The following is a 14,614-nucleotide window of genomic DNA, read 5'->3' on the forward strand; positions in this document are numbered from 1 at the left end:
CCAGAAGGCAGAAAAAGGCGAGAAGGGAGCCTTCGCTCGCAAAGACAGTGCGACCCTGCCAACACCTTGGATTTAGATTTCCGCCCGCCAGAATCGGGAGAGAATAAATTTCTGCTGTTTTGAGCCACCTAGTTTGTGGTCCATTTTATGGCAGTCCTAGGAAATGAGTCTACCCGGTAGTGGTGTGATTGCTGGTACCAGTTATTCAGCTGTTTCCTCTCAGCCCCAAGCCCACCACTGTTTTGTAATGCCGTGGCTGGGACCACAAGCTCCGTTGCTCCCTTGTTGCTATTAGTTGTAGACTAATGTGGTGGGTTAGGTTTGGACTCATGGCGACCCCACATACAACATAACAAAACGTTGCCTAGTCCTGTGCCATCTTCGTGATCATTGGTATGTCTGAGTCCACTGTTAAGGCCATTGTGTAGTGCCTTCCAACCTAGGAGGCTCGTCTTCCATCACTGTACTGGACAATATTCTGTTGTGATCCATGATCATTGGTGTGTTTGAGTCCACTGTTAAGGCCATTGTGTAGTGCCTTCCAACCTAGGAGGCTCGTCTTCCATCACTGTACTGGACAATATTCTGTTGTGATCCATGATCACTGGTGTGTTTAAGTCCACTGTTAAGGCCATTGTGTAGTGCCTTCCAACCTAGGAGGCTCGTCTTCCATCACTGTACTGGACAATATTCTGTTGTGATCCATGATCGTTGGTGTGTCTGAGTCCACTGTTAAGGACATTGTGCAGTGCCTACCTAGGAGGCTCGTCTTCCATCTCTGTATTGGACAATATTCTGTTGTGATCCATGATCGTTGGTATGTCTGAGTCCACTGTTAAGGCCATTGTGTAGTGCCTTCCAACCTAGGAGGTTCGTCTTCCATCGCTGTATTGGACAATATTCTGTTGTGATCCATGATCGTTGGTATGTCTGAGTCCACTGTTAAGGCCATTGTGTAGTGCCTTCCAACCTAGGAGGCTCGTCTTCCATCACTGTATTGGACAATATTCTGTTGTGATCCATGATCGTTGGTGTGTCTGAGTCCACTGTTAAGGCCATTGTGTAGTGCCTTCCAACCTAGGAGGCTCGTCTTCCATCACTGTATTGGACAATATTCTGTTGAGATCCATACTGTTCTTACTGGCTAATTTTCAGAAGCAGATCACCAGGCCTTTCTTCCTAGCCTGCCTTATTAGTCTGGAAGCTCCACTGAAACCTGTCCACCATAGGAAATGCTGCTGGTATTTGAAGTAACAGTGGCATAGCTTCCAACATCGCAGCAACGTGCAAACCACCACAGTACAACACACTGACAAATGGGTGGCAGTGCACCCTGCTAGGTTCTGCCGCTAGGAAAGCCTGGAGGGAGGCCACAGCTGGAGGTAGGAGAAGGGACTTCTTCCTTCCAGGCTTTTCCCCGGTTCCATCAGCCTCCTCCACCAACAGCAATTTGCTCCAATCTCTAGCTTTTTTCAACAGCCCATGTACCAACCTCTAATCATTTCTCTGCCACGTGATTCATAAAATTCTCCCGCTTTAGAAAAACCAACCACAGTGTTTTTAAAACAACCCCGGCTCCGTGTTCAGCTTCACGCACAACCGAGAAGAGAAGCACCAGCAGCTGGTACAATAGGGAGGGCTCCTGCCTATACAAAGATTTGATTTCCTCCCGGGAGGTGGATAACACTAAGAAGATTAAAAAAAGACCTTTCACCCCCCAGGAGCCGTAATGTAAGATTAATTTGAGGCTTTGGAGCTAATGAGCTGGCTTGTCTTGTCACAGCACCCCGTGAACAACATGGTCTAGATATACGGAGCCAGCAGCCCAGCAATCTGTCTTCCTCAGATGGGCCTCGGGAGGGGAGGAAGGATGAGAAAAACTCATTTAAAAAAATAATCCTCAGAGGGGACAGATCTAGATCCCCACAAAGCTGGTATCAGAAGGAAGGGAGAATTATGTGGCTTTGCTGCTTAGCTTTTCACTGTCGAATAGCTGAAGGGCTCAGACAGGCAAGAGCATCATGAGGTAGTTAAGTCAGTGAACCTGGAGTCAGACCCCTTGGGGGTCCAGGCCTGATCTCTGACTTTGAGGTGGTTAAGTCCATGAACCTGGAGTTAGACCCCTTAGGCATCTAGACCTGATCTCTGACTTTGAGGTAGTTAAGTCCCAGAACCTGGAGTTAGACCCCTTGGGGGTCCAGGCCTGATCTCTGACTTTGAGGTGGTTAAGTCCCAGAACCTGGAGTTAGACCCTTTGGGGGTCCAGGCCTGATCTCTGACTTTGAGGTGGTTAAGTCCATGAACCTGGAGTCAGACCTCTTGGGGGTCCAGGCCTGATCTCTGACTTTGAGGTGGTTAAGTCCATGAACCTGGGGTTAGACCCCTTAGGCATCCAGACCTGATCTCTGACTTCGAGTTAGTTAAGTCCCAGAACCTGGAGTTAGACCCTTTGGGGGTCCAGGCCTGATCTCTGACTTTGAGGTGGTTAAGTCCCAGAACCTGGAGTCAGACCCCTTGGGGGTCCAGGCCTGATCTCTGACTTTGAGGTGGTTAAGTCCATGAACCTGGAGTCAGACCCCTTGGGGGTCCAGGCCTGATCTCTGACTTTGAGGTGGTTAAGTCCCTGAACCTGGAGTTAGACTCCTTGGGGGTCCAGGCCTGATCTCTGACTTTGCTGCTGTGTGATATTGGGCATGTTATTTAACTTGTGTTTTAGGAGGCTTGGGTTGGGTAATGTGTGGAAAGCACTTACATTCAGGCTGGGAATCTGGTTATCTTTACATTTTCACAGTGTTGGAGAGAGGCAGGGACAACCTGAGAGGGATCTACCCCCAGTGGGAAGCCCAAGGTTTCCACTCAGACAGAGGAAATGCCTTAGAGCAGAAGACAAAAGTAGAGCCAGACTGATATGGATCGTAGGAAACTGATTTCAGCACCATCGAGGAAAGCTATCGCACAGGATGACTGCCCCACAATGGATGACTGCTGGGGAGGTAGTGAGCTCCCCGTCCCTGGAAGTATGCAGAGTGGAAACTCCATTATATGAAAAAAAAAAAAAAAAAACTTTTTTTATATGAAAGGAAGGCATCAATTATTTCTAAGGATCCTTCTCCCAGTTTAAATTCTGGCTCTGCTGTGTCTCCTGGGGTCACTTAAGCTCTTGGAGCCTGGCTGGCCTTATCCATGAATGGGGCGATGGTGCTGCTGGCCTCCCTCTTATGGCCTCTCCCCTTGACTCCCTCTCTCCAACAAACTGACTCTCATGTTGTGCCATGCACTGTGTGAGGTTCAGGGGATACTGAAGGGAAGAAGATATATGAACATATGTATGTATATGCATGTCACCACATCTCTGTCAGTTTGTTGTACTGCGGTGAAGGAACAGGTCCAAGCTGCCCTGAAGGCATTGGTGAAAAACAAGGCTCCAGGAATTGTTGGAATACCAACTGAGATGTTTCAACAAACGGATGCAGCCCTGGAAGCGCTCATTCGTCTATGCCAAGAAATTTGGAAGACAACTACCTGGCCAACCAACTGGAAGAGATCCATATCAGTGCCCATTCCAAAGAAAAATGATCCAACAGAATGCGGAAATTATCAAACAATGTCATTAATTTCACATAAAAGTAAAATTTTGCTGAAGATTATTCAAAAGCGGAAGCAGCAGGGACAGGAAGCTGCCAGAAATTCAAGTCAGATTTAGAAGAGGATGTGGAATGAGGGATATCATTGCTGATGTCAGATGGATCCTGGCTGAAAGCAGAGAGTACCAGAAGGATGTTTACCTGTGTTTTATTGACTATGCAAAAGCATTTGACTCTGGGATCATAACTAACTATGGAAAACATTGCAAGGAATGGTAACTCTAGAACACTTAATTGTGCTCGTGAGGAACCTGTACATGGATCAAGAGGCAGTTGTTCAAACAGAACAAGGAGATACCTCGTGGTTTAAAATTAAGAAAGGTCTGCGTCAGGGCTGTATCCTTTCACCATACCTGTTCAATCTGTATGCTAAGCAAATAATCCGAGAAGCTGGACTATATCAAGAAGAATGGGGCATCAGGATTGGAGGAAAGACTGATTAACAACCTGCGTTACACAGATGACACAACCTTGCTTGCTGAAAGTGAAGAGGACTTGAAGCACTTACTAATGAAGATCAAAGGCTACAGCCTTCCATATGGATTACACCTCAACATAAAGAAAACAAAAACCCTCACAACTGGACCAATAAACAACATCATGTTAAATGGAGAAAAGACTGAAGTTGTCAAGGACTTCATTTTACTCATTTTACTTGGATCCACAATCAACACCCATGGAGGCATTAGTCAATAAGTAAAGAGACACGTTGCGCTGGGCAAATTTACTGTGAAAAACCTCTTTGAAGTGTTAAAAAGCAAAGATGTCACTTTAAGGACTCAGCTGCGCCTGACCCAACGCATGGTGTTTTCAGTCGCCTCACGTGCATGGTAAAGGTGGGCAATGGATAAGGAAGACTGAGGAAGAGCTGAGGCCTTCGAATTGTGGTGTTGGCAAAAATATTGAATGTGCCGCGGACTGCCAGAAGAATAAACAAATCTGCCTTGGAAGAAGTATAACCAGAATGTTCATTAGGAGCAAGGATGGCGAGACTTTGTCTTACATACTTTGGACATGTTATCAGGAGGGACCAGTCCTTGGAGAAGAATATCACACTTGGTAAAGTAGAGGATCAGCGAGAAAGAGGACGACCCTTAACGAGATGGATTGACACAGTGGCTGCAACAATGGGCTCAAGCATAACAACGATTGTGAGGTTGGTGCAGGACCAGGCAGTGTTTTGTTCTGTTGTGAATAAGGTTGCTGTGAGTTGGAACCTACTTGACGGCACCTAACAAAAACATATATATATATATATATATATATACACACACACAGACACACACACATATACATATAATTGTATATATAAGGAACCCTGGTGGCACAACAGTTAAGCTCTTGACTGCTAACTGAAAGGATGGCAGTTAGAACCGACCCAGCAGCTCCAGCAAAGATAGACCTGGCGATCTGCTTGCATAAAGATTACAGCTTAGGAAAGCCTGTGGGTACTTCTACTCTGTCACATGGGATTTCTGTAATTCGGAATCGACTCAACAGCACCTAGCAACAACATACGTGTATATGTATATATGTGTGTGTATATATATATATATATATATATATATATATATATATATATATTTAAACCTGTTACCCTCAACGTGATTCTGTCTCATGGAGATCCTATATGTTACAGAGTAGATATGAGCTCCATAGCATTTTCTTGGCTGTAATCTTTACAGAAGCAGATCACCAGGCCTTTCTTTCCTGGCACTGCTGGGTGGGTTCAAACTGCTAACTTTTTGGTTAGTAGCCGATCACAAACAATTTGTACCACCCAGGGACCTAAAAAAAATATATATACACACACACACATATGTACATACATGGACATATACACATATATGTACACAATACATATATATGTACATGTCCACACACATACATACATATACACATATAAGTACACCATGCATCTATACATGTATGTACACACACATACAAATATACGCATATATACTATGCATATATATGTACACACATACATACATACATACATACACATATACACCAAACCAAAAACCAAACCCAGCGCCGTCGAGTATATTCCGACTCATAGTAACCGTATAGGACAGACTAGAACTGCCCCATAGAGTTTCCAAGGAGCGCCTGGCGGATTCGAACTGCCGACCCTTCGGTTAGCAGCTGTAGCACTTAACTACAACGCCACCAGGGTTTCCATACACACACACACAAAGGTATATGTACACATATACATATATACATACACATACACACATACATATATATACACATATACATGTACACATATGTACACACTCATGCATATATACACACACACATATATACATGTATGTACAACATACTATATACATACGCATATATACATATATGATATTGGTCCAGCTGTGAGGATTTTTGTTTTCTTTATGTTGAGGTGTAATCCATACTGAAGGCTGTGGTCTCTGATCTTCATTAGTAAGTGCTTCAAGTCCTCTTCACTTTCAGCAAGGAAAGTTGTGTCATCTGCATAACGCAGGTTGTTAATGAATCTCCTCCAATCCTGTTGCCATGTTCTTCTTCTTCACATATTATTTGCTCAGCATACAGATTGAATAGGTGTGGTGAAAGGATATAACCCTGACACATACCTTTTCTGACTTTACACCACTCAGCATCCCCTTGTTCTGTCTGAACAACTGCCTGTTGATCTATGTACAGGTTCCTCATGAGCACAACTAAGTGTACCAAAATTCCCATTCTTCACAATGTTATCCATAATTTGTCATGATCCACACAGTTGAATGCCTTTGCATAGTCAATAAAACACAGATAAGCATCCTTCCGGTATTCTCTGCTTTCAGCCAGGATCCATCTGACATCAGCAATCGACACCCATGGAAGCAGCAGTCAAGAAATCAAAGAACACGCTGGGTAAATCTGCTGCAAAGGACCTCTTTAAAGTGTTGAAGAGCAAAGATGTCACCTTGAAGACTAAGGTCCGCCTGAGCCAAGCCATGGTATTTTCAATCGCATTGTATGCATATGAAAGCTGGACAATCAATAAGGAAGACCAAAGAAGAATTGATGCCTTTGAATTGTGGTGTTGGTGAAGAATATTGAATATACCACGGACTGCCAGAAGAATGAACAAATCTGTCTTGGAAGAAATACAACCAGAATGCTCCTTACAGCATACATACTTTGGACATGTTGTCAGGAGGGATCAGTCCCGGGAGAAGGACGTGATGCTTGGCAGAGTACAGGGTCAGCGGAAAAGAGGAAGACCCTCAACGAGGTGGATTGACACAGTGGCTGCAACAATGAGCTCAAGCATAACAACAATTATGAGGATGGTGCAGGACCGCACGGTGTTTCATCCTGTGGTACACAGGGTTGCTATGAACTGGAACTGACTTTGCGGCACCTAACAACAACAACAACATATATATATATATACGTACACACACGTATACACAATATACATAGGTATATACATCCATACACATATATACATATATATATACGTACACACACGTATACACAATATACATAGGTATATACATCCATACACATATATACACATATATATATGTACACATACATATATACATAGACATACAAATACATACATACACACATATACCAAAAAAAAAAAACCAAACCCGTTGCTGTCAAGTCAATTCCAACTCATAATGACCCTATAAGACACAGTAGAACCGACCCATAGAGTTTCCAAGGAGCGCCTGGCGGATTCAAACTGCCAGCCTTTTGATTAGCAGCCGTAGCACTTAACCACTGTGCCACCAGGGCTTCCACACATATATATGTATGTGTATATATACATGTATGTACACACACATATACATGCACACACTTCTGTGTATGTATGTTGCTACCTTTGAGAAACTCATTTAGTGAGGGACAGTCAGATGGGCAGATAAAGTGTCCCAGGGGTGCACCACTGGGGCTGCGGGAGTGCTATGGGAACCTGGGGGGGGACGTCTAACCCAACAGGGATGAGGTGGGGAGGGGGCAGTCAGAGAATGCTTTCTGGAGGAGGTGGTGCAGAAATTGTTTGGTGGCAGTAATTCCAGCAGAGGAAACAGTACGAACAAAGACTGTGGTATGCTGGAGCTATACAAGACAGTACTGCTGGGATGCAGTATGTGAGGTGAGAGTGACCAGAGATGATGCTGAGGCTGGGGAGGTAGGCAGGGGCCTGATCAGGGAGGCCCTCACCTTCCATGCGAAGAGGTAGGTGGGGGCCGGATTACAGAGGCCCTTGTCTTCCACGTGACAAAACTTTAGCTTAGATCTTGTAAATAATGAAATTCAGTGGCAGGTTTTAAGCAGAAGTGTGACGTGTTCATGTTTCCGTTCCAGAGCAACCTGCCTGGAGCCTCTAAGGAGGGTGAATTAGGGAGAAGCCAGGCTGGGCCACCAGTTGACAGACTGTTGAAGTCAGGAGGTCACCTAAACCAGAAGTGACGTGGCATGAACAGGGCTCTTGTGGGGTCACGGTGAGAACAGATGATGGAGGGTCTTGAAAGCTCTGTAGTAAAGTGTGAACTGCTTCCCCACTGTGAAGCGTCCTTGTAATTATGGCCATTCTATAAAACTTCGGTTTGGGGCCCATAATAAAAACTGGGTCCCCTCATCACTTCCCCTGATGAGGGCAATAAAATCCGTACATATGGCCCAAACCTGTGTGAAGGGTACTTGTGCTTCACAAAAGCCTTTAAAAAGGTCATGAAACCACTGGCTTGAGAAATAACTCTGCAGATGCTTCTGGGACACAAAGCTTCCATCCCAAGACTGAATTTTGGTGCTGCTAGGAGGGATGGATGGGAGGGAGAAACATAGTATTAGATCTCACACAGACAAACAGAGGGCAGGTGATGCTCCTTGAATAAAACGTAATGGGTGTGGCACACAGGGCACTGCAGACGGGCTCAGGTGTCTCAAATTTGCCCACACAATTTTGTAGACAACTGGGAATTCACCAGCGTGGTATCAGTCGAATATCTACTTGGTGGCACCTAATGACAACGTCCTTTCTTACCAGAAGCTTTGGGTCTCTTAGATATGCCCTGGAATGCCCCATCTCGGGGAGGGTGAGAGGGGTCTCTCTGGTGTGGGTGTGGTGTCTGAAAACTGTCTTCCGTATCAACAATAAAATAGATGTGTGTAAATCTTCAGTCACCTAGCAACTGCTACAACGCAGAGGGTAGCAGGGCTGGTGGAGGCAAGCTTGCTTTAAGAGTGCCTTGGGAGCATTTCAGTGCACACTTGGAAAGAAAATTAACATGACTGATTAAGCACTGAGGTGTTTGTGTCTGTGTTGTTTTGGGGGTTTCTTTTTTTTGTAAAAATCGAATCAGATAACAAACCCATTCCTAAATCTAACACTCACCCTCTAAACTTTCTGGCAACAACAAGGGTTTTACAAAGATTAGATAATTTCTGAGGCCTCCCCCAGAGTGAAAATGCTTGGCTGTTAACTAGCTGTGTGACCTCATGTGTGAAACAGGAGATCAGATCAGGGGACTGTAGTTTTGTCCACATTTCCAGGTTGTATGAGGTGGTAGGTGTTCCTGGATATAGCCAACAGTGATGCGCTTGGATGACGACTGAAAGGTCGGTGGTTAGCAGATACCCAGAAATTCATCGAAAGAAAGTCCGGGCGAGCTACTTCTGAAAAATCAGCCATTGAAGACCCTGGGGCGCACAGTTCTACCCTGACACACGGGGTCACCCCGAGTCAGAGTCAACTCGGCAGCAACCGGTTTTATTTTTCTATTTATTTTGTATGGGATGATAGGGTTTTTAGACTTCATTTTTGTTGAATCAGACAACAAAGGTATGTGCCCAGTGTCAAAGCAGATTTTTAAAAAGGAACAGGTGTTAAAATATGCAGAAGAGCCCATGAAATCAAGAAGCATGTGACTTAAGACATGTACATATCTGTATATATACACACGTGTATGTATGCATGCACACACATACATGTCTTCTCTCTATGTATGTGTATGTATATATACTTGAATTATTGTATACGTTAAAGCTTGGGTTACAAGTTCTAGGCCAGCAGGTGCACTAATGCGGCTGAGGGAGAAGCGGGTGCCAAGGACTGCCGTGAGCCAGAAAGCCGGATCTGTTTGTGACTGCCCTCACCATGGCTGTGGGAGGATGGGTCCCAGTGCTGCCAAGTCTTCTGATTTTTCACCAAGAAGCCAGAAACCCAGAATTTGTGAAGAATGTTCTATTTTTAAAATATTGACAACTAATCGAAAGAGCACTGTATGGGCTAAACAAGGCAAACGCTCTGAACATGTAGCTCTGTTTTTAAAAATCATGTGGTTTTTCAACACGCAAAGTACCTGGCCAGATGGGGATGAGCTAGTACAGGCCACCGGCTAGGACAGTTCACCTAGTGCCTATCACAGCCACCACCTGTCTGTCAGTTGTCCTACTGTGGTGGCTTGTGTGTGGCTATGATACTGGAAGCTATGCCACTGGTGTTTCAAAACCAGCAAGGTCACCCAAGGTGGACAGGTTTCAGCAGACCTTCCGGACTCAGACAAGCTAGGAAGAAAGGCCTGGTAATCTACTTCTCCAAATTAGGCAGGGGACCTGTGGGTCACAGCAGAGTGTCGTCCGATCTAGAGCTGGAAGAAGGAGCCCTGGTGGGGCAGTTATTAAGGGCTCGGCTGCCAACTGAAGTGTTGGCGACTGGAGTCCACCAACCACTCCATGGTGAAACACATGGCAGCCTGCTTCTGCAAAGATTAAAAAATATATATTTATTTATTTATTTATTTTACAGCCTTGGAATCCCCACTGGACAGTTTTACTGTGTCTTATAGGGTCTCTATGGATCAGAACTGACTCAACAGCAACAAGTCTGGTTTTTGTTCAGTGCTGGAAGACGAGCCCCCCGACTGGAAGGCAACAATGGACTCAGGCACGCCAACGATCGTGAAGATGGCACGGGACCGGGCAGTGTTTAGTTCTGTTGTACACGGGGTCACCCTAAGTCTGATCCTGACTTGACGGCAACCAAAAACAACAACAATGCCTGTTATACATCAGGCATTATGCTGGGGGCTTTTCCCATCTGTCACCTCAAAATCCTGCAAAAGGTAGGAACTATTTGTCACAGGTATTATGACTCCTGTTTGAAGATGAAGATGCCAAGGCTCAGAGCAGCCAAGGTCGCGGTGAAGACTGCGCAGCTCCCAAGTCCCAGAACCTGGATTTGAAGTCCCATCTCTGTCTCTCAAGCTGGTGGCTCTTCTAAGCTTGACTCCCTTGGAATAAAAAGGGAGAAGGGGTGTCAAGGGATAAAATGTGTTTTAACAGAAGTTCTATGAAGCGGTTATTGGAAGTAATCCATTTTCTTTTTCTCTTCTGTTCCTTGATTATTTAAAGGAAGGCAGTTGGAGGGAGTGAGAGAGGGTTACCGCCTCTGGGAGCCAGAGGGCACAGCAGGGTATTGGTGTGGCTGGGAGGGAGACACTTATCTCAGAAGGCCCAGGAAGGCTAAGCTAGCCAGTCACCAGCCCATCCAGGCCCAGGAGGAATGTGGTATGTTCCCATATTTCAGCCACAGTTAACCAGCTCCCAAACTCTAGCCTGAGTATTTCAGAATGCATGAAGTATCAGATCGCTTTTAGCAAAGTCACCATTTCGTTTGACATCACTGTATGTCTTGATTTAAAAAAAAATACTGATATGACCAAGTAGCATTATCGTATCAAAAATTAGAAACAACCTAGACGCCCAGTGACGGGGTTTAATACGATAGGGTTCTGTGCAGCCTTTGAAAGCCATGCACTGAAGAAATGGCTGTTGGTGTGAGAAAACACTCACGAGGGATGAAGTGAAAGAAGCAGGTTACAAAGATGTATGAACAGTGTGATTCAAAATTTTTAAGAGCAGTTTATCTTTTACATGTACCAATAAAGCAAAAAACCAAACCTGTTACCGTCAAGTTGATTTCGCCAGATAGTGACCCTGTAGGACAGAGTAGAACTGCCCCATAGGGTTTCTAAGGTGCAGCTGGTGGATTTGAACTGCTGACCGTTTGGATAGTAGCTGAGCTCTTAACCACTGCGCCACCAGGACTCCTTGACATATACAAATAAATTTATATGCGCTGGCGTTATGTATATGTATATATGGAAGCGCACACTTGGAAATATTTAAAATAGATATCTCTTAGTTATAGAATTATGCATATTTTAAATTTTTCTTCTATTTTTCTAAATGTTCCACATTTTCTGTAACAAATATATGTATTACTTTTGCAATCGGGAAAATATAAGAATGTAAACCTTGATACACATTCACTTTACAGAAAGATACTTATCTTTTTTCACGGGGAGCTCCCTTAAATCTTTTCAAATAAGACTGCATTTACATAAATTTTATTTACTCACCATTTTCCAGAAACAACTCTCAGCCACGGCTACCTGGATTCTAGAATGAAATTTGTAACACGCCTGAGAACCTCACCTCTTTCTTTCTTGGCCATCTGACTCTTTTCCCAATAAAAGGGTTTCTGGAGTTCTCAGTAAATTCAGAAGAAGGGTGGCATCCCACAGACCTGGGGAAGGAGCACTCAAAACAAATAGGTGGGCTGATTTAATGTGTCTAAAATACCATCCCAATGGACCAAAAAAAAAAAAAAAAAGATACAAGATATAACTTCACAGTGACTTTGCTCCTTCTGTTCCCCTCTGTTTGCCAGATCCTTTAGGTATCCTTCCTTTTTACTAGCATGTGCTTTGGTTGGCTAAATATCGCTACTACATATCCTTTCACAAAGGGAGAGGTATATGGCAAATGTCAGACTTGGAAGAGATAGTATTGGTTACTTTGCCCAACCCTTGGCATCTGTTGTTTCCCCACTTTCAAATCCCCTAGGGAACTTTCAGCAGCTGCAGCAGTGTTATCTACAGAAATTCAGGCTGGATTCAGAAGAGGATGTGGAACCAGGGGTATCATTGCAGGTGTCAGATGGATCATGGCTGAAAGCTGAGAATACCAGAAAGATGTTTACCAGTGTTTCATTGACTATGCTAAAGCATTCAACTGCATGGATCATAACAAATTATAGGTAAAATTGCAAAGAACAGAAATTCTGATCGTGCTCATGAGGCACCTGTACATAGATCAAGAGATAGTTGTTTGGACAGATCAAGGGAATACAAATAGTTTAAAGTCAGGAAAGGTGTACATCAGGGTCGTATCCTTTCACCATACCTATTCAATCTGTATGCTGAGCAAATAATCTGAGAAGCTGGACTATGTGAAGAAGAATGGGGCATCAGTATTGGAGAAAGACTTATTAACAACCTGAGATATGCGGATGACACAACCTTGCTTGCTGAAAGTGAAGAGGACTTGAGGCACTTACTGATGAAGATCAAAGGTCACCGCCTTCAGTATGGACTACACCTCAACATAAAGAAAACAAAAATCCTCACACCTGGACCAATAAGCAACATCATGATAAACAGAGAAAACATTGAAGTTGTCAAGGATTTCATTTTACTTGGATCCACAATCAACACCCATGGAAGCAGCAGTCAAGAAATCAAAAGATGCATTGCATCGGGCAACTCTGCTGTAAAGGAGTTTAAAGTGTTGAAAAGCAAAGATGTCACCTTGAAGACTAAGATGTGCCTGACCCAAGCCATGGTATTTTCAATTGCTTCATAAAAACGCATGCAAAAGTTGGACAACTGAATGAGGAAGACTATAGAAGAATCGATGCCTTTGAATTGTGCTGTTGGGGAAGATTATTGAATACACCATGGACTGCCAAAAGAATGAACAAATCTGTCTTGGAAGAAGTGCAACCAGAATGCTGCTTAGAAGCAAGGATGGTGAGACTGCATCTTACATACTTTGGACATGTTGTCAGGAGGGATCACTCCCTGGAGAAGGACATCACACTTGGTAAAGTACAGGGTCAGCAGAAGAGAAAAAAAAAAAAGAAGAAGAGAGGAAGACCCTAAATGAGAGGGGCTGACACAGTGGCCACAACAATGGACTCAAGCATAACGATGATTGAAGCCCAGTGCAGGACCGGGCAGCGCTTCGCTCTGTGGTGCATAGGGTCGCTATGAGTCAGAACCAACTCGACGGCACCTAACAGCAACAACAGGGAACTTTGTAAAAGGGCCTCACACTGTTACTGAAGTAGAAGGATTGTAAAAACTGATTCTCTTGATGGTCAGTCAGGTTGGAGAACACTTTCTCTATAAGGCTCGTGAATTTCTTCCTCAATGTCATGACAGGTGGTTACCTGAACACAGGAGGATGGAGATGGAGAGTTTTCCACCTTATGAGCTAGCCCGATTTCACTCTTGGACAGCTATGCCTGTCACAATTCTCGTTTGCTTATAACTTGGATTCTTCCAACCAGTTTAGGAGTTAAAAATGGAGTCACTCAGTGTGACCCAAATAAATCAATCCCAAGGCCACATGTGGCCCAGTCTCCGTGTGGAGTCACACCTTCAAAGCAGAGTTCAACTGCCAAAATAGTTACAGTGGGAACTTAAGGCTTTACCTGCAAGCCCCGGTTGATAACCCACGGTGGCATTTCTCAAAGTCCTCTTTGCTTTCCTTCTAGGTTCTCTTGCCCCACTCAGTTACGCCAGAACATCTCAATCTCTACCCCAACCTCAAACCTCTCCAAGAGCAGCTTGCATACCTTTTCTGGCTCCTTCTTCTGCCTTTGTTCTTTCTCAGCAGTACCTTAGTAGATTGATTTAGCCTCTCTGGCTTCTCTTTTAGCTCTCTCTCTGCTGTGCCCACAATCCACACTTTCCACAACAAAGGTAAGTCCAGGTGATGTTTAACAAGCAAAAATCTTTCTCCCTTTCTTCCATTCCACTCAGGCCTATTTCTCTATATTTAATACCTTGATTTGACATTTAAAGAACAATCCAGGAACTGGGAAAAGAAGCTGAGATATCAAAGACAAAATTCCT

This window comes from Loxodonta africana, chromosome 22 (genome assembly GCF_030014295.1).
Source record: "Loxodonta africana isolate mLoxAfr1 chromosome 22, mLoxAfr1.hap2, whole genome shotgun sequence".
NCBI lineage: Eukaryota > Metazoa > Chordata > Mammalia > Proboscidea > Elephantidae > Loxodonta > Loxodonta africana.